The following is a 24,941-nucleotide window of genomic DNA, read 5'->3' as shown; positions in this document are numbered from 1 at the left end:
TAACTCCTGTTCCAGATGCTTTCTGCCAGTGCCAGTGTGTGAAAACATTTGGAATTGTCTGGGATAACCTCACATAACTCCTTTTCCATTAATTCCAAAATGAGTGACAGGAAGAAGCCCCAATTGCATGGGAACTGAGAAGGCGTAATATGGACCACTCTTCCTCCTGCAGTCAAGTAGCTGAAATTAAAATGAATGATTTAGATTTATGTGGAAAGAACTTGAAGATGCACTACTAAAGAAAAAAAACACGTACAGAACAAAAATGCTACCATTTGTGGAAAAACGAATCTTCAATGCATGAACTATCTGCAAAGAAACCCAAGAAATGGAACTGATAATACTGGTTAATCTGACAAAAGCATGGTGGAGAGAGAGGTGGGAGGTGAGAGTGGGGGAGAGATTTCTCATTGTGTGCTTTTTCAGTCTGTTTGAATTTTATGATTACACACACACACACACACACACAAACAACTTTATAAAAAGAGCCAAATAAGAGAATCGTTCAAGAGACAAATCCCAAAGCTTCAGTGCCTCCATATTTTTCATGTGATGAAAGACTGATAAAATTCAGGATCTCATGGGAGTAGAGATAAGGAGAAAATTGGATCCCCTTGAGACAAACAAGGCCTCTGACAGGTATAGGGAGGGGAAGGAGTCAGCCTGTCAGGCCCTCGGTTCTGCCCACCTGTGGGCAGTGTGGGAGAGTTGCTGTGGGAGGCAGAGTTCTAAGGGCCCCCAAGGCTCCTGGCCACTGGTGAATGAGTCTGTATCAGCTCCTCCTCTCTAGTCGGACAGAACCTATAGATATCATGGGAGGCCACCACTGTGATGAGAGTTCTAATCAGTGGTCTTTGTGTTTCCAAAGGAAGGTGATCCAGTTGGGCTGGACCTGAGCAGCTGAGGGTATTTTTAATTGGTGCATTCTGGTATGTAATAGTGGGCTTCCTTCCATGTACATCACATAATTTGGTCCATTTCATCCCCCGGTACTTCCCTTTTCCCTTCCCTCCTCACTACTCTGGTCCTTGTACTCTACTGATCTCCCTTCTATCTTCATTCATTTCCCACGCTGCCATTTTTTGGTCCACTTTTTTCTCTCTAGTTTCCACTTGTTTTCGAGAAGCAGGTAAGTTCTTAAAAGGACTGACCTTTCAATGAAGTCAGAGACACATGCTCCTTCTGACCTGGAAGCAGGCAAACGTTTCACCAGAACTCCCTGCAAAGGCCACATGGCAGGGAACTTTGGATTTCATCTAAGAGAGGAGAGTGGTCCAACCAACAACTAACAAAAAAACAGGGACCTCAGTCCTACACCCACAGATCTGTCGACAACCTGAATGGGCCTGAAAAGGGACCTGGAAACTCAAGTGAGAACTGAGTGCTCTCAGCAGTAATGTGCCCAGATTTCTGACAGAATCTTGAAATAAGAATAGGTACTGTGTTTCTTGTTTGTTTGTTTTGTGTATCATAGAAGCTCTATTGTTCCTCTAAATTCTTAAAAACAATATAAAAGGTCCTTGCTCTAGCTATGGTATCATTTATAGACATTTAAAATGCATCTGCATTTATAAATAGTTTGCAGGTAATTTAATGGTTACAGTTTTAAACTGCAAATTTTATGGTAACTGGTTACACAACAAACAAAACTAACATAGTTGCTTCCGTTACAGGGTCACAGTCTTTTATGAGGTTTGCCGATGGATCCTGGTCCTGGGGGCCCCAGTCACCCACTATCAGAACCAGAGGCAAGGAAAGAAGATTTGAGGGGTACACTATTTTGCCTGTCACATGTCCCCTAAACCAAGTAGCAATTTTCCTTGATGAATCTAAATTTCCTCAAATAGTACTCCTTGTCAGCAAAAAAATGTTTTAGTACAAAAAGAAACTTCCCCTTCTTAAATATTATATTTAAGTATTTACATTTTGTTTGTTAATGCTTCTCTACTAACTTTTAAAATCTATAAATCACTAGCATCCTGATAAATAATGACATTTTGTATTACTAATGAAAGAATCATAAAATAAACATTATTTAATCTGCCACACAATAAGTTCATTTTCTCCTAAAATAAAATAGAAAATACTGGCTTATAGAACTGCCTGACCTGAACTGAGTTTTCCATCTATCATTCATCTCTGTTTCTCTTTCAATTGTTCACTATCATTGTGCTGTTAAATAAGTATATAATTCTGAAAAGAAAGTTCCAGAATGGCATTCTGGCCATTCCCCCTCCCCGCCCCCTGCCACACACATACACACACACACACACACACCACTACCAGAACTAACACTATTCATTGCTATTTCTGTCTTCAAAAATTTATGACATGGCTGTGGGCTTCCAGGATTATCCAAGATGGCTGCTCTGGCTTCCAAATGTGTTGGCCAATGGGGAGCTACAGCTCAGGGGTGGACATGGTCAGCTGGAGGTCCTGGAGACAGGATGCAGTTGGTCCGGCAGTGGACCTGGAGGTCGGGTGTGTTTGGTGTGGTTGTGGGATCCAGGAGGCCGGGTGCAATCAGTTTTTCTGGGGGCCCGGTGATAGGGCACAGTCAGTTGGTGTGGGGGTCCTGGTGGCAGGGAGCAGTCAGTTTATGTGAGGGCCCCAGAGGCAGGGAGTGATCAGTCGGGCTGAGGGATCCTGGAGACGGGACTCAGTCAGTCCGGCCAGGGGTCCTACAGGGGCTGGCTGTTGTCTCAAAATGGCGGCAGCCACTTGTAATCAAAGCTGCAGGTACTGTAACAGTGAACTTCCAGGCAGCAGTAGGCAGCTGGTTCTCCACTGGCCATCTGGGGTCAGTCTGCTGGCAGCTGTTGGACGATCAGGAGGTGAACCTCGAGTGTTGGGTGATGGATGGGGTAAGGCAGGCGATGGACAGGCGAGAGGCAGGCAAATAGTGGATGATAGACGCCTGACAGTGAGCAATCTGCTCTCAAAAAAGGCGTCGATAAGCTGGCAGATTGCAGGTGATCACAGCAGACAAATGGGGTAAAGAGCAGGAGATCGTTAAGCAGCAAAAACTGCCTCACCGAGAAACAGATATCCTCTGCTAGAATCCAGCATTGCGGAGCGACAAGGAACGCAGCTTCCTTCTAGACCGCCATCTTGGATCCTCCTTATTGAGCTTTAAAGAAGAATGAAATTATGGCATTTACAGGCATACTTCCGACAGGGTGTTGCCCTCCAGTACCTCGGACGTCATGCCGATGCCCTGGCAGCCTTCGCATCTGGACTGGCTCAAGACCCCAAGAGTCTCCAGCTTCTGGTGGGGATGGTAGAAGCCGCCATGAAATCTCCCATGAGAGACTCCCTGGAACCCACTTATCAGCAGCTTCAGAAAATGAAACTGGACAAGAGTCCCTTTGTGGTCGTGTCTGTGGTTGGGCAGGAACTCCTGACGGCTGGCCATCATGGGGCCTCTGTGGTTGTCTTAGAAGCTGCTCTGAAGATTGGCACCTGCAGCCTCAAACTGAGGGGCTCTGTTTTCTCTGCCCTGAGCAGTGCTTACTGGTCTCTCGGGAACACAGAGAAGAGCACTGGATACATGCAACAGGACTTGGACGTAGCCAAGACCTTAGGTGACCAGACAGCAGAATGCCGAGCTCATGGGAATCTGGGCTCTGCATTCTTCTCCAAAGGAAACTACCGGGAGGCTCTCACCAACCATCGGCATCAGTTGGTGCTCGCCATGAAGCTCAAGGACCGGGAGGCAGCTTCATCAACCCTGAGCAGCCTGGGCCACGTGTACACCGCCATGGGAGACTATTCCAATGCACTGGCCAGTCACAAACAGTGTGTTCTCCTCGCCAAGCAATCCAAAGACGAGCTTTCCGAAGCCTGAGAACTTGGCAACATGGGAGCTGTGCACATTGCCATGGGTGACTTTGAGAATGCCGTGCAGTGCCACGAGCAGCACCTGAAGATAGCCAAGGAACTGGGGAACAAGTGAGAAGAAGCGCGGGCCTACAGCAACCTGGGCAGCGCCTACCATTACCGGAGGAACTTTGACAAGGCCATGTCTTACCACAACTATGTGCTGGAGCTGGCACAGGAGCTGATGGAGAAAGCCATCGAGATGCGGGCCTACGCCGGCCTGGGCAACGCCGCCAGGTGCATGCAGGATCTGGAAAGAGTAAAACAGTACCATGAGCAGCAGCTGGGCATAGCTGAGGACCTCAAGGATCGGGCTGCGGAGGGGCGTGCGTCCTCTAACCTAGGCCACAGGATCCCTCTGCACTCTGCACATTTATTGTGTCATTAATTCTGCTTGAGAAGCATGGACGGGACCACACAGATTGTCCAAGTCTAATAATGCCCCTGATCTGGGAAGCCAAATCACACACCTCTGATTTTCATCCAAAGCATGGAAAGGAAAAAATGTAAATATAAAAAATTAATATGTTCCAGACCCTAAAACAGATTTTCTAGACATCTGAAAGAATGGAACAAAAATGTCCTTTCCCTGTTAAAAAGGAGATATGAGAAATGGAGAGCGTCCACAGAGCAGGAGATTTTTCTGATCAAGCACCAGAGGACTCACAGAAAATGATTCAGACCCTCATTAAGGTTATGACATGCACATCCTGTGCTGGGCCTCACACCTATCAGTGCCTAATAAATATTAATAATATTTACTCAAAAAAAATTTATGACATAATTAATTATATTATAAAACATGTAAGGTGATCTTGAGGTCATCTTGCTCCAACACTGAAGGACCTTCAGGAAAAGTACAACTCTGTCCCAAAGTATGTTGCCCCTGAATACTTTATTTAGCCTAAGCTTAGGTTGGAATGTTCTCTTCCTGCTCTGCTTATTCATCTTCTTCAGATTTAACCGTAGTCCATCATTGCTTTCTTCTGCCCCTCCACTGACTTGTTCCTGTTAAGTCATCCTTGACCTTCTTCCCACACCCATGAACGCTTTCCTGCCCTCATCCGACTTCACTTCTCCGCATTGTTAGTGCTGTTGGCCACTTCCACTGCATTGAAACTGTGGCCCAAAAACCTGCATCACTCCTGCCTGCTTGGCTTTTGGTTGGGGCTGGCTTCATGGGTGTGCAACCTATCTGCTGGCTCTGCTGCCACCTTCTTGAAATTCTTAATTATTTTTGAATAAGAGGCCCAGCAAATTATGTTACTGGTCCTGTTGACGGGGCGTAATTTTGTTTCTTCTACACCATTCTAGGCATCCTCTCCCCAGCTCTTTTGAGGACTCCTCTTTTTTTCTGCATAACTCCTAATTATTACCGAGGTTTTTTTTCTCAAAGACCTCTTTTCACCATCTGTTCTCCCTCACTAATCTCTAACGAGTTAGTTTTTTTGACTTCCCTAAGTCATTTACCCAAATTCCTCTCTCTCACCTGGGACTGTTAATCTGTCTCCTAAATAGTTCTTACCCATCCCTTTTATTTCCACTATTAGTGTCATTTGTTAATTAAACCCAGTCATCACCCGTCTAGAACATTGCCATCGTCCTGTAACTCTTTTCCCTGACTGGTATCTTCCCTTCTAATTCATCCATCTACCGGTGGAAACCCTGCCTCATAATTCAGTATTCCCACTACAACAAGCGTTCTTTCTTCCTTCCTCCTCTTTTTTTTCTTTTTGCACACTCCATCCCCAGCCCTCACGTGTTCCTTCTAAAAAACTTACATGCTTTGGTAACCATACACCTTTAATGTCTTGTGAACCTAAATGTCCACACTTCCTAAAACCAAACACGTTGCTCTTACATTATGAGCTAACTGCAGCCTATTTTCCTAGCTGATTTCTGGGCCTGTTTCCACTGATCCGTCTATCACTGTGATTGCCTTACGGGTATTGATTATGTGCTCAGTCTGAATCCGTGGCACCAACAGAGCCCTTGGCACAAAGCAGATACTTCAAACGTGTTATTTATATTCAAAATGATAGAACCTAGAACATGAAGATGACTGTGACCCTGCAACCCGCTCTTCTCAGTGCGTCATAATGTATTTCTTCCTCTGTGTCCATGCCAAGCACGTACCGTGGCTGAAGCTCGTGCTATTAAATTTCCACCTCAGGAACCATTCTCTCTGCAAACTTGCTGTTAACTCAACGTTGTGATTACAAATGAGACATTATATGTGTGTTTCTGCAGTTTTGGGGCTTCTACCAGGAAATCTTATTAAAGACAGTCTTGACTTCTCTCTAAGAATCTGGAAGATAGATGACTCATCAGGTCCCTCCTCTTCTGTCCATACCCGTTTCTCTTTTCCAAGTGTCCACTGCCCTCTTCTAGGCTCTCGAATGCCCAGTCCTTCTCCCTAAACATGTACTTTCTAACGCTCTTACTCACTTACCTCACAAACAATTCAGCAAAACCAGGAAGTCCCTCACATGTGTTTAAGCTGATATTCATCTTTTATCATAATTTTAAGTAGTTGTAGAAGATCTAAGTGTGGCCTTTAATAAACAAAACTCTTACTTTAATAAACAATACTCTTTTAAATGTGCTCAATGAAAATTACATATCCTAGTGATGTGAGGCTTCTTATCATCCATTTAAAAACACCTGTGCAAGTTCTTCAACAATTGGAAATTTTACTTTATTCTTTTATCTCCTTAAAATTCTGTTTTCTTTTTTACTTGCTCCATAAAGTTTTCTTCTAATATAAAATAGTTTATTTGCCTCAAAGTTTTGATTGCTTTTTTTTTTTTTTCTTTTTTTTTTAGTACCAGAGATTGAACTGAGGGGGCACTTGATCTCTGAGCCACGTCCCCAACCATATTTTTATTTTATTTAGAGACAGGGTCTCACTGAATTGCTTAGCACCTCGTTTTTGCTGAGGTTGGTTTTGAACTCTAAGTCCTCCTGCCTCAGCCTCCCGAGGCACTGGGATTGCAGGCATGTGCCACCGCACCTGGCTTGATTGACTCTTTATATAATGAAAACATGTATATGTTGAAACTATGTTTACTTCCTTTGACAATACACAATAAATATTAAACTTTTTAAGATTATACAAGTATTATTCATTTGGAATAATTATTCATTCAGAAAGAAATAAAATTATATAGTTTGATTAGTATTAAACAGAATAAAGTTTTATTTAAAATGCACTTCTCAATGAGATTTATGGGACTTTCAAATATTTGTTCAAGGATGAATGTTATTTATACTTAGAATAAAACAGTATACAACAAAAATAGAACCAAGTTTAGAGATAAAAAGAGTTTTGTTATGAAAATGCTATTTAGTTATATGAACTTTTTCTATGGGCATATATTAAGAATTACGTAATCATCTATCATAAAAACTGTTTTGTAAAGTGATCTAGTTTCTGACTACTCAATTCTTTCATTCTGTTTTGTTGGGAGGCAGAGTTGGAAACCATGTAGCTTGCCTGAGGCTTTCTTACCCAGTTATTAGAGTCCTTCACTCAGTTTCTGGGAAGTACATCAAAGGCTTTACCAAAACATTTCAAACTACTATTAAAGAACTCTGTTACTCTTTCACTTGCATAAACTTCTTCAACCCCAAAGACTCAGAAAGAATTTGGAAAGTTAAAATATCATTGCTTTGAAAATTTTTCCTAATAAAATGTATTTTGATAAATATTTTAAAATCTCTCGTGTACTTTTGATTTTTTTGGGGGGAGGGGAGGTCAAAACTTGAACTTCAGGTTGTTTCACTGAAGGAAAGTGCCCACCAAAATATATCTCAGTTAAATCATCCTCACTATCAAACCAGTTGACTAACTTCACCAGATTTTCTATCGGAAAAATTCTAACTTCATTTTTGCTGCAAATAAACCAGGTAATGCATGTGTCTCTGTGACATCCAGCTCACTTCTGCACTCTGATTCTGAGATACAGCACAGAAATGGAGCCTTAATAAGAACTTGTCTTTGCATAATACATTAAAATAGTGTCACATTCATTATTTCTTACTGATCTTCTCTTTTCTTGTATCTCAAAGGACTCTCCATTCTGATTTAGTCCAAATAAGCTTTCTTGCCCTTTGATTAAGAGAAGGAACTTTCTGTAGTAATACAACTCCCAGCATACCTCTCCACAGAGTGATTCCTAAAGGGGTGTGTCTTGTGGCAAAACTGCCGAAAGTCCGGGTGTTGAATTACACAATCATGTTCTGAGATGGTGACAGCATTTGTTTTCTTTCAGATTCCTACTTCCTGAAACCAAGGCTGTTTATGAGAAACAGTATATTTCAGCTAGGTTGTACCGGAATCCATTCTTTCCCCGAGTCAGATTTGCTGGGTCTTAAAGTGTTTTTCCTCTTCTTCGAGATAAAAGTGAGTATCAGCCTTCAAAAGAATAATTATAGTAGATGTGTTTATAAAAGATGGAATTCTGTATATGGAAGTACTTCCTCAAATTGTAAGTTTCAGTATATGTGTTGATCCTTTTATTAAAATATCTTGTCTACATTTAAATTACTCTAAGAACATCTACACTTCTGGAAATTCCTAACACATGGGAAAGTAGAGGGATGGGATGGGGGGAGGGCAACCTACAACGATAAACTTCAGTATTGTGAAGAGGAGAAAATGAGTAAGTTTTTTTAAACAAGGCTTTAATAACAAGGTTCTTAACTCACAGAGCTTGTTAGACCTGCTAACGAACATCTGACCTTCTTGGTTGCTGAATCAAGATGTTTGATTAAAGCTTTAAAGGATTACTTAGTTTAAAAACTGATCTTGCGAATTTTGCTTACGTACATAACAAGCAATCATTGAAAGGACTACTTTTTTGATGAAATCAATAACTTTGCGGGGAAGCAGGTAGATGAACATTACTCTTCACACATGGGAAGAACTGACAGGGATCCTGGGTGTGGGCAAGTACTGGATAGTGAGAAAGTGAAAATTTAAATTCCTTCCTGTGTCTAGTTAGTTAGAAGAGTCCTTTCATTTAAAAATTTTAGCATTTGAACTGAGGGCTCTAGCTTACTCTGGAAAGCCACAAATTAAAAACCTTTAATATTATTGGAGATTTGCAGGTGACTTATGGCACAGGCAGGACCAGAAAAGAGAGGACTTTATGACATAACATATTAGTCTCTCTATTTCTAATATTTGCTTTTATCTCCCTGGTAGTTTTTGTTTTTTTGGGGGGGGGGGTGTTGTTTGTTTGTTTGTTTACTTACTGTCTCTAACATTCTTATATATCCACCTTGGGTTGGGTGACACCTCATCTTTAAGCACATTTTAAATTCCTCCAATGTATTTGCTGTCACTGTCCAAGCAAACACGTGAGCTCTAGCATCTTGCTTCTCCTCTCCCCAAAAATGACTGTGAGTAGTGTAACTGTCCCACAGACTCCGGAAGTCTCCGAGTCCAGTGGTGTGCCGTGGATTCCGTGTCTGTAAGGTGTGTATGATTTCTCATAGGGATGGATGTCAGCAAAATCACCTCTTTGGAAACACTCCAGGAATGAACACAATGCCAAGTCAAGTCTTCATGTCTGCTGAACCAACAATTAACTTCTCCCATCTCCCCGCCAACTCTGTCAACCTCCTGCTTGGAGAGGAGGAAAATACTTGAAATTTTACTAAAAATAACTTCCTCCCCACTTCAAAGATTCTCTGAACCTCAGATGAATCTTTTGAAATTCTTCCCCCTATAAGACACCAAAATCTTACAGCATCCCTACCTGCACAAGAAGGAAATCAATAATAAATTTATACTTTAAAAAATATATTTTAAATTATTTTTTTAAAAACACATGTGAATCAAATGACAGTTATTTAAAAATCTTATATACAACAATACTGAGTGGTGAGCATGGCTGGTCTGTTAACGGAACAGTACTTCCCTCACCCCCCAAATCCCGCCCCAGGAAGTGCCATAGGATCTAGGTTTGGGTTTCAAACCTGGAGTTTTCCTTAAGAATAAATGTGTGTGTGTGTCAAGATATTTCTGAATTCCATGATTTCTACCATTCCAAAGAATTTTATAGATTCCTTTCCCCTGAATACTCACATGTCCTGCCTTTTCTTTCCCTTAAACTTTGTGATGGAATGATGGTTTGGGGAATAAGCTGTTCTTTGTAAATAGTGTTCCTTCTTGAAATTTTAAGCACTAGAGGCTGCATAACTTACAGGAACTTCCATTCACACTTCTGTACAAACACAGTTGTATGTTTGTTATTGCCGTTGAAACCTCTCTGTATGGGGGAGTCTTTGTTTCTTGAAATGAACAGTAACATCTTGGATGTTGTTATTTGCTTTATTTATAGGGTGCTATTGATAAACAAAAGTAAGAATATTAACGGGAGCTATCATTCTGTGTCTGGAAAACAGAAAGATGATTATAGCTTAGGTAGCAGACAGATACAAATACAATTTCTCAAGTATGGTACGCATACTCCTGACTTTAGGTGACATTTTTACCAATAAAAATTTGAGTTACACATTTAGTTTGATGTGAGCTAAAATTATAATTACTCATGAAAACTTTGATTTTATAGATATTATTGTTTAGGAAGACACTAAGTAAAAAGAAATTGAGCTGGCTTACTATGGATTTTAAGAAACAAATCATACTATAGGTAATGTGCAGATATAGCAAAAGTTGTGATGGTAGCACCCAAGAGGTTAAGCTGTGTCTATATGGCACTAATGCATTTGGGACGGGGATGTTTTCTAAACCAGAGCAGTGTCTCTGAATTTCACTGGTCTTGGGTTACAGAAACCCATCAGTGATACCATCTGTTGAATTTTTGAGTTACAAAAATATTTGATGAATAAAGAAGAGCTACACACTTCCTTTTGAATTGTTATAAAACTAAAGGAATGCAGAAAGTGGCCAATATTTTTTGAAATACAATCACAGAAAGAGTGAATTGTCCCATAATGAGAGATATGACTCCCTTCTGTTTATCTTAAGACACACAAAGACCTCTGCATTGAGGGGTGGGGACCTCCAGCATCATCTGGGTCACGCACCATGGATGCCAAAGGTCATTTAGAAAATGTTCATGTCCAGTAATTCCATTTCTGGGAATCCATTCTAGGAAGGAAATAATTCTAAGTAGGGGAAAAAATTCACGCTGATGTTCATCACAAAGGTATTTATAATAACCAAGAAGTTTAAGTATTCTAACAAAGGGGAAAGGTTAAACAAATTATAGTCTACCTATAAAACATGCTAGAAGGAATGGTAGTAGTACCAGCACAGGAAATGCTAAGTGAAAAATAGACTAAGTATCAATTAACTATTATAATCAAAACATTTAAATACATGCATAAAATGGTATAGATAAAAATTCAGAAATTTATTATAAGAGCATTGTTATCTTACACTGACAGATAATTGTTTCTCTTCCTGTCTCTATTTCCCTTAATATAATATGATTTAAAACTTATACTGGTTTTAAAATTTAAAAAAATATATTCGTTTTAAAATATAATGCATTTTATCTTCTATGTTAGACTATTAGGCATATCTAATTTTTAAACATTTTTATTTGTTCTTTTTATTTATACTTGACAGTAGAATGTATTGTGGCACACTATACATACATGGAGTATAACTTCCTCTTCTTGTGGTTGTACATGATGTGGAGTTACACTGGTTTTGTATTCATATACGAACATAGGAAAGTTGCATCCAATTTATTCTACTATCTTTTCTATTCCCATTCCTCTCCCTTCCCTTCATTCCCTGTTGTCTAAGCCAATGAACTAATTCCTTCCCCCACCCCCTTATGTGTATTAGCATCCACATATCAGAGAAAATATTTAGCCTTTGGTTTTTTGGGGATTGGCTAATTTCACCTAGCATGATAGTCTCTAGTTCCATCCATTTGCCAGCAAATACCATAATTTCATTCTTCTTTAAGGCTGAATAATATTCCATTGCATACATGTACCACATTTTCGTTTTTTTAATTTTTAATTTTTTATTTTTTTTATTGTAAACAAGTGGGATACATGTTGTTTCTCGGTTTCTACATGGAGTAAAGGCATACCATTTGTGTAATCATAAATTTATATAGGGTAATGTTGTTTGAGTCATTCTGTTATTTTGTCCCTTCCCCCTCACCCCTCCCACCCCTCTTTTCCCTCTATACAGTCCTTCCTTCCTACATTCTTTCCCCCCTCACTAACCCTAACCCTAACCCTAACACTAACCCCTCCCGCCCCCATTATATGTCATCATCCACTTATCAGCGAGATCATTCGTCCTTTGGTTTTTTGAGATTGGCTTATCTCACTTAGCATGATATTCTTCAATTTCATCCCTTTGCCTGCAAATGCCATAATTTTATCATTCTTTATGGCTGAGTAATATTCCATTGTATATATAAACCACAGTTTCTTTATCCATTCATCAACTGAAGGACATCTAGGTTCGTTCCACAATCTGGCTATTGTGAATTGAGCAGCTATGAACATTGATGTGGCTGCATCTCCATAGTATGCTGATTTTAAGTCCTTTGGGTATAGGCCAAGGAGTGGGATAGCTGGGTCAAATGGTGGTTCCATTCCAAGCTTTCTGAAGAATCTCCATACTGCTTTCCATAGCGGCTGCACTAATTTGCAGCCCCACCAGCAGTGTATGAGTGTACCTTTCTCCCCACATCCTCGCCAACACCTGTTGTTGCTCGTATTCTTGATAATCGCCATTCTAATTGGGGTGAGATGGAACCTTAGGGTGGTTTTGATTTGCATTTCTCTTATTACTAGAGATGTTGAACATTTTTCCATATGTTTGTTGATTGCTTGTAGATCTTCTTCTGTGAAGTGTCTATTCATTTCCTTAGCCCATTTGTTGACTGGACTGTTTGAATTCTTGGAGTAGAGTTTTTTGAGTTCTTTATAGATTCTGGAGATTAGTGCTCTATCTGAAGTATGATTGGCAAAGATATTCTCCCACTCTGTAGGCTCTTTCTTCGCATTGCTGATAGTTTCCTTTGCTGAGAGAAAGCTTTTTAGTTTGAATCTATCCCAGTGGTTGATTCTAGCTTTTATTTCTTGTGCTATGGGAGTCCTGTTAAGGAAGTCTGGTCCTAGACCAACAAGATGAAGATTTGGACCTACTTTTTCTTCTATAATCTGCAGGGTCTCTGGTCTGATTCCGAGGTCCTTAATCCATTTTGAGTTTAGTTTCGTGCATGGTGAGAGATATGGGTTTAGTTTCATTCTGTTGCATATGGATTTCCAATTCTCCCAGCACCATTTGTTGAAGAGGCTATCTTTTCTCCATTGCATATTTTTGGCCCCTTTGTCTAGTATGAGAAAATTGTATTTATTTGGGTTTGTGTCCGTGTCCTCTATTCTGTACCATTGATCTACCTTTCTATTTTGGTACCAATACCATGCCGTTTTTGTTACTATTGCTTTGTAGTAGAGTTGAAGATCTGGTATTGCAATACCCCCTGTTTCACTCTTCCTGCTAAGGATTGCTTTAGCTATTCTGGGTTTCTTATTCTTCCAGATGAATTTCATAATTGCCTACTCTATTTCTGTAAGGTACGTCATTGGGATTTTAATTGGAATTGCATTGAATTTGTATAGCACTTTAGGTAGTATGGCCATTTTGACAATATTAATTCTTCCTATCCAAGAACATGGAAGATCTTTCCATCTTCTAAGGTGTTCTTTAATTTCTTTCTTTAGTGTTGTATAGTTCTCATTGTAGAGGTCTTTCACCTCTTTTGTGAGATTGATTCCCAAGTATTTTATTTTTTTCGAGGCTATTGTGAATGGGGTAGTTTTCCTAATTTCTCTTTCTGAAGATTCATCACTTATGTATAAAAATGCGTTGGATTTATGGGCATTGATCTTGTAACCTGCTACTTTACTGAAATCACTTATGAGTTCTAAGAGTTTTCTGGTGGAATTTCCAGGTTCCTCTAAATATATAATCATGTCATCAGCGAACAGGGATAGTTTGAGTTCTTCTTTTCCAATTCGTATCCCTTTAATTTCTTTGGTTTGTCTAATTGCTCTGGCCAGAGTCTCAAGAACGATGTTGAATAGAAGTGGTGAAAGAGGGCATCCCTGCCTTGTTCCAGTTTTGAGGGGGAATGCTTTCAGTTTTTCACCATTTAGAATGATATTAGCCATGGGCTTAGCATAAATGGCCTTTACAATATTAAGGAATGTTCCCACTATCCCTATTTTTTCTAGTGTTTTGAGCATGAAGGGGTGCTGTATTTAATCAAGTGCTTTTTCTGCATCTATTGAAATAATCATGTGATTCTTGACTTTAAGTCTATTAATATGGTGAATTACGTTTATTGATTTCCTGATGTTGAACCAACCTTGCATCCCTGGGATGAAACCCACTTGATCATGGTGCACTATCTTTTTAATATGTTTTTGTATGCGATTTGCTAAAATTTTGTTGAGAATTTTTGCGTCGATGTTCATTAAGGATATTGGTCTGAAATTTTCTTTCCTTGATGAGTCTCTGTCTGGTTTAGGTATCAGTGTGATATTGGCTTCATAGAATGAGTTTGGGAGGGTTCCCTCCTCTTCTATTTTATGGAATACTTTGAGAAGTATTGGAATGAGCTCTTCCTTAAAGGTTTTGTAGAACTCGGCTGAGAACCCATCTGGTCCCGGACTTTTCTTTGTTGGTAGGCTTTTGATGACTTCTTCTATTTCAGTACTTGAAATTGGTCTATTTAAATTGTTTATGTCCTCCTCATTCACTTTAGGCAATTCATATGTCTCTAGAAACCTGTTGATGTCTTCGAAATTTTCTATTTTGTTGGAGTATAGATTTTCAAAATAGCTTCTAATTATGTTTTGTATTTCCATCCTGTCTGTAGTGATATTTCCTTGTTCATTCCGAATTTTAGTGATTTGGGTTTTCTCTCGTCTTCTCTTTGTTAGTGTGGCTAAAGGTTTATCAATTTTGTTTATTTTTTCGAAGAACCAACTATTTATTTTGTCAATTTTTTGTATTGTTTCTTTTGTTTCAATTTCATTGATTTCAGCTCTGAGTTTAACAATTTCCTGTCTTCTACTACTTTTGGTGCTGTTCTGTTCTTCTTTTTCTAAGGCTTTGAGCTGTAGTGTTAGGTTGTTTATTTGTTGAGTTTTACTTCTTTTATTAAATGCGCTCCATGAAATAAATTTCCCTCTAAGTACTGCTTTCATAGTGTCCCAGAGGTTTTGATATGATGTTTCTTTGTTCTCATTTACCTCTAAGAATTTTTTAATTTCCTTCCTAATATCTTCTGTTATCCATTCATCATATAATAGCATATTGTTTAATCTCCAGATGTTGGAATAGTTTCTGTGTTTTACTCTTTCATTTATTTCCAACTTCAATCCATTATGATCTGATAGAATACATGCTAGTGTCTCTATCTTCTTGTATTTGCTAACATTAGCTTTGTGGCATAATATATGGTCTATTTTCGAGAAGGATCCATGTGCTGCTGAGAAGAAAGTGTATTCACTCTTGGTTGGATGGAATATTCTATAAATGTCCGTTAAGTCTAAATTATTGATTGTGTTGTTGAGATCTATGGTTTCTTTGCTCAATTTTTGTCTGGAAGATCTGTCCAGTGGTGAGAGCGGCGTGTTAAAATCACCTAGTATTATTGTGTTGTGGTCTATTTGGTTTCTGAAATTGAGAAGGATTTGTTTGACATACATAGATGAGCCACTGTTTGGGGCATAGATGTTTATGATTGTTATATCTTGCTGATTTATGCTTCCCTTAAGCAGTATGAAATGACCTTCTTTATCCCTTCTGACTAACTTTGGCTTGAAGTCCACATTATCGGAAATGAGGATGGATACTCCAGCTTTTTTGCTGAGTCCATGTGCATGGTATGTTTTTCCCCATCCTTTCACCTTTAATCTATGGGTATCTTTTTCTATGAGGTGAGTCTCTTGCAGGCAACATATTGTTGGATCTTTCTTTTTAATCCAGTCTGCCAGTCTATGTCTTTTGATTGATGAATTCAGGCCATTAACGTTCAGGGTTATTATAGAGAAATGATTTGGTTTCCCGGTCATTTGGTTCATTTTTAAAATTTTGTTTATTTATTTGTTTGACACAACTTGTTTCCTCCTTTATTTGACAATTCCTTTAGGATAATTCCTCCCTTTGCTGATTTGCTTCTTTGTTTTTCATCTCTTCCTCATGGAATATTTTGTTGAGAATGTTCTGTAATGCTGGCTTTCTTTTTGTAAATTCTTTTAGCTTTTGTTTATCATGGAAGGATTTTATTTCATCGTCAAATTTGAAGGTAAGTTTTGCTGGGTATAAGATTCTTGGTTGGCATCCATTTTCTTTCAGGGCTTGAAAAATGTTGTTCCAGGACCTTCTAGCTTTTAGGGTCTGGATTGAAAAATCTGCTGATATGCGTATTAGGTTTCCCCCTGAATGTAATTTGGTTCTTTTCTCTCACAGCCTTTAAAATTCTGTCTTTATTTTGTATGTTAGGTATTTTCATTATAATGTGCCTTGGTGTGGGTCTGTTGTAATTTTGTGTATTTGGAGTCCTGTAAGCCTCTTGAACTTGATTTTCCATTTCATTCTTCAGATTTGGGAAATTTTCTGATATTATTTCATTGAATAGGTTGTTCATTCCTTTGGCTTGTTTCTCTAGGCCTTCCTCAATCCCAATAATTCTTAAATTTGGCCTTTTCATGATATCCCATAGTTCTTGTAGATTCTGTTCATGATTTCTTACCATCTTCTCTGTTTGTTCAGCTTTGTTTTCAAGGTTAAATATTTTGTCTTCAATGTCTGAGGTTCTGTCTTCCAGGTGTTCTATCCTATTGGATATGCTTTCTATGGAGTTCTTAATTTGGTTTATTGTTTCCTTCATGTCAAGGATTTCTGTTTGGTTTTTTTTCAATATCTCTAACTCTTTATTGAAATGATCTTTTGCTTCCTGTATTTGCTCTTTTAACTGTCGATTGGTGCGATCAATCAATGCTTGCATTTGCTCTTTCATCTCATCATTCAATGCTTGCATTTGCTCTTTCATCTCCTCGTTTGCTTCTCTGATCATTTTAATTATGTACATTCTGAACTCCTTTTCTGTCATTTCTTCTGCCATGCTGTCATTGGGTTTTATTGATGTAACATCTAGATTTGTTTGCAGCATTTTCTTTCCTTGTTTTCTCATGTTGTTCAGATATCAGTGGACCGCTGAGATATTGCAGATTTCCTCTGTTGATTTACAATGACCCTGAAGATTTCTATATATATCCCCTCTTAGCCTTCAGTAGGCTGAAGTCTTGGAGGAGGTTGATAATGCGGTGCTCCACAAGGAAGCTGCCTCTCTAGGAGTGGTGGCCTTCAGGTGGGGTATATTCCCTGCTAGTGGGCAGAGGTGCCTCCACTTGTTGACCAATGGTCATCCAAAGGGGACCTAGGCTGTGGGCTGAGGCAAGGCCTGTTTGGGCCTGAGCCTCTGGTTTTACCGTCCTTGTGGGAAACCTCACCCAGCAGGGAAGACTCACCCGGTGGGGAGGTCTCGCTGGTCAGTTTCCTCCTAGAGGTTCCCCTCAATTTACAGCTACTGCCTGGGCTGGGCTGCCTTCCTCTGCAAAGTTTCCAGGGGCCCGGCCCTACCTCCTGGGCCTGGGAGCCTCACCCTTCGCAGATGAATCTCCTTAGGCTGCCCCTCCTCAGAGAATTTGCCCATAGGCCTGGAACCTTCGCTCCGCCCTAAGCCTGTCTCTGTGCGGCTCTTCCACCCAGAAGCCTCCTAGATCCTGGGACCCTGTTCTGCACCTAATCGCCTGGCTGCGTGGCCCCTCCTCTGAGCAGCCACCTGTGGCCCCGAACAATCGCTCTGAGTCCCAGAGACCCGCCACAGGCCTCTTCCTCCAGACAGCCGCCCAGTATGCCGGTGCGGTCACTAGGAGTCCAAGAAACTCACTTCGTGCCTCCTCCTCCCACCAACCACCCGTAGCTCGGGGCAATCAATCACTCCAAGTCGAAGTGACCCTGCCCGTTCCTCCTCCTTCTCCAGATAACCCCCCGGGTGTTCAGGAGCAGTCCCTCTGAGTGGCTCTGAATCCACGTGACCCGCTGCACGGGTCCTCTGGGCAACCGCCCGGAACTCTGGTGTGGTCCCTCAAGACCAAGCGTCCCACCACGCTTCTCCTCCAGGCAGCCCCCCTGTGTTCAGGAGCTGTCACTTTAAGACCAAACAACTCACCACTCGCCTTCTCCTCTGAGCAGCCGCCTGGAGCGCTAATGCAGTCACTGCGAGTCCAAAGGACCCGCCGCGCTCCTTCTCCTCCTTCTCCTACTCCTCCGGGCAGGCCCCGGGGTTCAGAAGTGGTCAGGGTCCAAACAGCTCGCCACGCAGCCCCTTCTCTGGCAACCGCCTGTAGTTCCCGTATAGTCACCCGAATCCAAGCGGCTGCTCCTCTTCCTCCTTGTCCTCAGGGCAGGCCCCGGTGTTCAGAAGCCTCGTTCTGATTCCAAACAGCTCGCCGCGCGGCTTCTCCTCTGGCAACCGCCTGCAGCTCTGGCGCAGTCTCTCCGAATCCAAGTGGCCACGCTCCTCTCCTCCTCCTCAGGGCAGGCCCCGGTGTCCTGAGTCCACACAGTTCTCCCCGCCACTCCTCCCCCGGGCAGCCGCCGGAGCCCCAGTGGCTGCTCCGAGTCCCAGCGCTGTGCCGAGCGGCCTCCTCTATGGCGCTCCAGCGGGGGGAGGGGCGTCTCGCCGGCAGTTCTACTTCACAAAGTTTCCTGCGTTCCGGGACCCCCGTCCCATCCGGGATGCCCCCCCAGGGGGTGAGAGTCACCCGGCTACTTTGAGTTGGTCCCAAGCGTCTCAATATCTCCTCTCTTGAATCCTGAGTTCTGGAGCAACACGTAATGCAGCCACCCTCTAGGCCGCCATCTTGAAAACCCTCCTTTGTATTCTTGGTGTAGACTTTTTTGAGTTCTTTATATATTCTGGAAATTCGTGCTCTATCTGAAGTATGAGTGGCAAAGATTTTCTCCCCCTCTGTAGGCTCTCTCTTCACATTACTGATAGTTTCCTTTGCTGAAAGCTATTTAGTTTGAATCTATCCCAGTTGTTGATTCTTGCTTTTATTTCTTGTGCTATGGGAGTCCTGTTAAGGAAGTCTGATCCTAAGCCAACATGTTGGAGATTTGGACCTACTTTTTCTTCTATAAGATGCAGGGTCTCTGGTCAGATTCCAAGGTCCTTGATCCATTTTGAGTTGAGTTTTGTGCAGGGTGAGAGATAGGGGTTTAGTTTCATTCTGTTGCATATGGATTTCCAGTTTTCCTAGCACCGTTTGTTGAAAAGGCCATCTTTTCTCCATTGCACATTTTTGGCACCTTTGTCTAATATGAGAAAATTGTATTTATTTGGGTTTGTGTCCATGTCCTCATTCTGTACCATTGATCTACCTGTCTATTTTTGGTACCAATACCATGCCATTTTTGTTACTATTGCTTCGTAGTATAGTTGAAGATCTGGTATTGCGATACCCCCTGCTTCGCTCTTCCTGCTAAGGATTGCTTTAGCTATTCTGGGTTTCTTACTTTTCCAGATGAATTTCATGATTGCTGGCTCAATTTCTGTTAGGTACGTCATTGGGATTTTAATTGGAATTGCATTGAATCTGTATAGCACTTTTGGTAGTATGGCCATTTTGACAATATTAATTCTGCCTATCCAAGAACATGGGAGATCTTTCCATCTTCTAAGATTTTCTTTAATTTCTTTCTTTAGCGTTCTGTAGTTCTCATTCTAGAAGTCTTTCACCTCTTTTGTGAGATTGATTACCAAGTATTTTATTTTATTTTTTGATGCTATTGTGAATGGGGTAGTTTTCCTAACTTATCTTTCTGAAGATTCATCACTTATGTATAAAAATGCATTGGATTTATGAGCATTGATCTTGTAACCTGTTACTTTACTGAATTCACTTACGGGTTCTAAAAGTTTTCTGGTGGAATTTCCCAGTTCCTCTAAATATATAATTATGTCATCAGCAAACAGGGATAGTTTGAGTTCTTCTTTTCCTATTTGTATCCTTTTAATTTCTTTGGTTTGTCTAATTGCTCTGGCTAGAGTTTCAAGAATGATGTTGAATAGAAGTGGTGAAAGAGGGCATCCCTGCCTTGTTCCAGTTTTTAGGGGGAATGCTTTCAGTTTTTCACCATTGAGAATGATATTGGCCATGGGCTTAGAGTAGATGGCCTTTAAAATGTTAAGGAATGTTCCCACTATCCCTATTTTTTCTAGTGTTTTGAGCATGAAGGGATGCTGTATTTTATCGAATGCTTTTTCTGCATCTATTGAAATAATCATGTGATTCTTAACTTTTAGTCTGTTGATATGGTGAATGACATTTATTGATTTCCGGATGTTGAACCAACCTTGCATCCCTGGGATAAAACCCACTTGATCGTGGTGCACTATCTTTTCAATATATTTTTGTATGCGATTTGCTAAAATTTTGTTGAGAATTTTTGCGTCGATATTTATTAAGGATATTGGTCTGAAATTTTCTTTCCTCGATGTGTCTCTGTCTGGTTTAGGTATCAGGGTGATATTGGCTTCATAGAATGAGTTTGGGAGGGTTCCCTCCTCTTCTACTTCATGGAATACTTTGAGGAGTATTGGAATGAGCTCTTCTTTAAAGGTTTTGTAGAACTCGGCTGAGAACCCATCTGGTCCCGAACTTTTCTTTGTTGGTAGGCTCTTCCATTTCATTGCTTGAAATTGATTTATTTAAGTTGCATATGTCCTCCTGGTTCAGTTTAGGTAATTCATATGTCTCTAGAAACTTGTTGATGTCTTCAAGGTTTTCTGTTTTGTTGAAATATAGATTTTCAAAATAGCTTCTAATTATGTTTTGTATTTCACTCGTGTCTGTTGTGATTTTTCCTCATTCACTCTGATTTTTAGTAATTTGAGTTTTCTCCCTCTTTCTCTTTGTTTAGTGTGGCTAAGGGTTTATCAGTTATGTTTATTTTTTCAAAGAACCAACTCTTTATTTTGTTAATTTTTTCAATTGTTTCTTTTGTTTCATTTTCATTGATTTCAGCTCTGATTTTAACTATTTCCTGTCTTCTACTACTTTTGGTGTTGGTCTGCTCTTCTTTTTCTAGGGCTTTGAACTGTAGTTTTAAGTCATTTATTTGTTGATTTTTTCTTCTTTTGTTGAATGCGCTCCATGAAATAAATCTTCCTCTAACTACTGCTTTCATAGTGTCCCAGAGATTTTGATATGATGTGTCTTTGTTCTAGTTTACTTCTAAGAATTTTTTTATTTCCCTCCTGATGTCTTCTGTTATCCATTCATCATATAATAGCATATTATTTAATCTCCAGGTATTGGAGAAGTTTCTGTTTTTTATTCTGCCATTTATTTCTAATTTCAATCCATTATGATCTGATAGAATACAAGGTAGTATCTCTATCTTCTTGTATTCGCTAACAGTAGCTATGTGGCATAAAGTATGGTCTATTTTAGAGAAGGATCCTTGTGCTGCTGAGAAGAAAGTGTATTCGTTCTTTGTTGGATGGTATATTCTATATATGTCTGTTGAGTCTAGATTGTTGATTGCGTTATTGAGATCTGTGGTTTCTTTATTCAATTTTTGTTTGAAAGATCTATCCAGTGGTGAGAGAGGTGTGTTAAAATCGCCTAGTATTATTGTGTTGTGGTCTATTTATTTCTGGAATTGAGAAGGATTTGTTTGATGTACATGGAAGAGCCAATGTTCAGGGCATAGATATTTATGATTGTTATGTCTTGCTGATTTATGCTTCCCTTAAGCAGTATGTAATGTCCTTCTTTATCCCTTCTGACTCGTTTTGGCTTGAAGTCCATATTATCTGAAATGAGGATGGATACTCCAGCTTTTTTGCTGTGTCTGTGTGCATGGTATGTTTTTCCCATCCTTTCACCTTTAGTCTGTGGTTATCTATTTCTATGAGATGAGTCTCTTGCAGGCAGCATATTGTTGGATCTTTCTTTTTAATCCATTCTGCCAGTCTATGTCTTTTGATTGATGAGTTCAGGCCATTAACATTCAGGGTTATTATTGTGATATGATTTGTATTCCCAGTCATTTGACTCATTTTTTTTTTTTTTTGACATGATTTGGTTTCTCCTTTATTTGGCTATTCCTTTAGGCTAGTTCCTCCCATTGCTGATTTGCATCGTTGTTTTTCATCTCTTCCTCATGGAATATTTTGCTGAGAATGTTCTGTAATGCCGGCTTTCTTTTTGTAAATTCCTTCAGCTTTTGTTTATCATGGAAGGATCTTATTTCATTATCAAATCTGAAAGTAAGTTTTGCTCGGTATAAGATTCTTGGTTGGCATCCGTTTTCTTTCAGAGCTTGGTAAATGTTGTCCCAGGCCCTTCTAGCTTTTAGGGTCCAGATTGAAAAATCTGCTGATATTCTTATTGGTTTCCCCCTGAATGTAATTTGATTCTTTTCTCGCGCAGCCTTTAAAATTCTGTCTTTATTTTGTATGTTAGGTATTTTCATTATAATGTGCCTTGGTGTGGATCTGTTGTAATTTTGTATATTTGGAGTCCTATAAGCCTCTTGTACCTGGTTTTCCATTTCATTCTTCAGATTTGGGAAATTTTCTGATATTATTTCATTGAATCGGTTGTTCATTCTTTTGGTTTGTTTCTCTGTGCATTCCTCAATCCCAATAATTCTTAAATTTGGCCTTTTCATGATATCCCATAATTCTTGTATATTCTGTTCATGATTTCTTACCATCTTCTCTGTTTTGTCAATTTTGTTTTCAAGATTAAATATTTTGTCTTCAACGTCTGAGGTTCTGTCTTCCAGGTGTTCTATCCTATTTGTTTTGCTTTCTATGGAGTTTTTAACTTGGTTTATTGTTTGCTTCATTTAAAGGATTTCTGTTTGTTTGTTTGTTTGTTTGTTTGTTTGTTTGTTTTCAGTATCTCTAACTCTTTATTGAAATGATCTTTTGCTTCTCATATTTGCTCTTTTAACTGTTGATTGATGCAATCATTTAATGCCTGCATTTGCTCTTTCATCTCTCCTTCAATGCCTGCATTTGCTCTTTCATCTCATCGTTTGCTTCCCTGATTGTTTTAATTATGTACATTCTGAACTCCATTTCTGACATTTCTTCTGCTGTGCTGTCATTGGGTTTTATTGATATAGTATCTAGGTTTGTTTGGGACATTTTCTTCCCTTGTTTTTTCATATTGGTCAGATATCAGTGGGACTCTGAGATATTGCAGTTTTCCTCTATTAGCTTATAGTGTCCCTGTAGATTTCCAGTATATCACCTCAGCCTTCAGTAGCCTGAAGTCTTGGAGGAACTTGACAATGCAGTGCTTCCAAAGAAAGCTGCCCCTAGCCCACTACTGGGTCCAGGGCTGGGGGCTGGTTCTGTGTGGAAATCCTCTCACTTGGCAGGCCTGCTCCTAGAAACTGGCTGTGGACAGGCCTGCCATGGCCGGAGGGAGCTGGGCTGCTCGGGAAAGCCTCTTGCTGTTCTGCCCTGGTCCAAGAAGCCGACTGCGGGCCAGGGCCCACCTCTGGGTTCAGGGCTTGGAGTTGGCTCTGTGCAGAAAAGTTCTCACTGGGCGGGCCTGCTCCGAGAAGCTGGCTGTGGATCACACCTGCCACCAGAGGGAGCAGGGCTGCTCGCTGCCCTGCCCTGCTCCAAGAAGCTGCCCACTGTCCGGGCCTGCCGCCCGGGCCGAGCTTCACCCGGTGGGAGAGACTCACCCCACGGCTCTATGTTGGTCCAAGTATCTCAATACCTCCCCTTCTTGAATCCTGAGTTCTGGAGTGACGGGAGATGCAGTCATCCTCTAGTCTGCCATCTTGGATCTCCCCCACATTTTCTTTATCCATTAATCTATTGAGGGGCACCTACATTGGTTCCATATCTTAGCTATTGTGAATGGAGCTGTTATAAACATTGATGTGGCCACATCACTGTAGTATGCTGATTTTCAGTCCTTTGGTTTATGCCTAGGAGTGGGATAACTGGTTCAAATGGTGGTTCCATTCCAAGTTTTCTAAGGAATCTCTACTGTTTTCCATAGTGGTTGCACCAATTTGCAGTCCCCACCAACAAAGTGTGAGTGTACCTTTTTCCCTACATCCTTGCCAACTTTTATTGTTAACTTGTATTTTTGATAATTATCATTCTAATTGGAGTGAGGTAAAATCTTTGTGTAATTTATATTTGCATTGCTCAAATTGCTATAGATGTTGAACATTTTTAATATTTTGTTGATTGATTGTATTTCTTCTTCTGTAAGGTATCTATTCTGTTCCTTACCCCATTTATTGATTGGGTGATTTGGGGGTTTGGTGTTAAGTTTTTTAGTTCTTTATATATCCTGGAGATTAAAACTTTACCTAAGGTGCAGGTAGTCAAGATTTTCTCCCATTCTGTAGGCTCTCTGTTCATGTTCTTGATTGTTTCCTTTGCAGTGAAGAAGCTTTTTAATTTGATATCATTCCATTTATTGATTCTTGATTTTACTTCTTGCACTTTAGAAGTCTTTTTGAGGAATTTGGTCCCTAAACTTACAATATGGAGATTTGGTCCTACTTTTTGTTCTAGTAGGCACAGGGTCTCTGATCTAACACCTAGGTCCTTAATACACTTTGAGTTGAGTTTTGTGCAGCTGAGAAATAGGGGTCTGATTTCATTTGGGTACCTATGGATTTCCAGTTTTCCCAACACCATTTGTTGAAGAGAATTTCTTTTCTCCAATGCCACCTTTGTCTACTATGAGATAATTGCAACAATGTGGGTTTGTCTCTGTGTATTCTATTCTGTACCTTTGGTCTTCGTGTCTGCTTTATTGCCAATGCCATGTGGTTTTTGTTACTATAGCTCTGTAGTATAATTTAAGTTCTGATATTGTGATGCTTTCTGCTTCACTTTTCTCACTGAGGATTGCTTTGGCTATTCTGGGTCTCTTATTTTTCCAAATGAATTTTATGATTGCTTTTTCTAGTTCTA

General features: G+C 40.1%; 1 protein-coding gene across 6 annotated transcripts in view; it reads left to right on the top strand.

Annotated features, from left to right (window-relative positions):
• Nucleotides 1–8,125: 8,125 nt before the first annotated feature.
• The window catches only part of ALPK1 (alpha kinase 1), a 151,141-nt gene continuing 134,325 nt past the window's right edge, over nucleotides 8,126–24,941 (top strand). For 5 of the 6 annotated variants that reach the window (XM_079154631.1, XM_079154630.1, XM_079154629.1 and 2 more), the window contains exon 1: nucleotides 8,126–8,284. The gene's annotated coding sequence lies outside the window, so the exon portion shown is untranslated. Of the gene's footprint in view, nucleotides 8,285–8,522; nucleotides 8,544–24,941 lie in introns of those variants that run through there. The other variant, XM_079154628.1, reaches the window with a different exon arrangement.

Source organism: Sciurus vulgaris (assembly GCF_902686455.1).
Source record: "Sciurus vulgaris genome assembly, chromosome: 9".
Classification (NCBI taxonomy): domain Eukaryota; kingdom Metazoa; phylum Chordata; class Mammalia; order Rodentia; family Sciuridae; genus Sciurus; species Sciurus vulgaris.
This window is presented reverse-complemented; position numbering and strand designations above follow the sequence as displayed.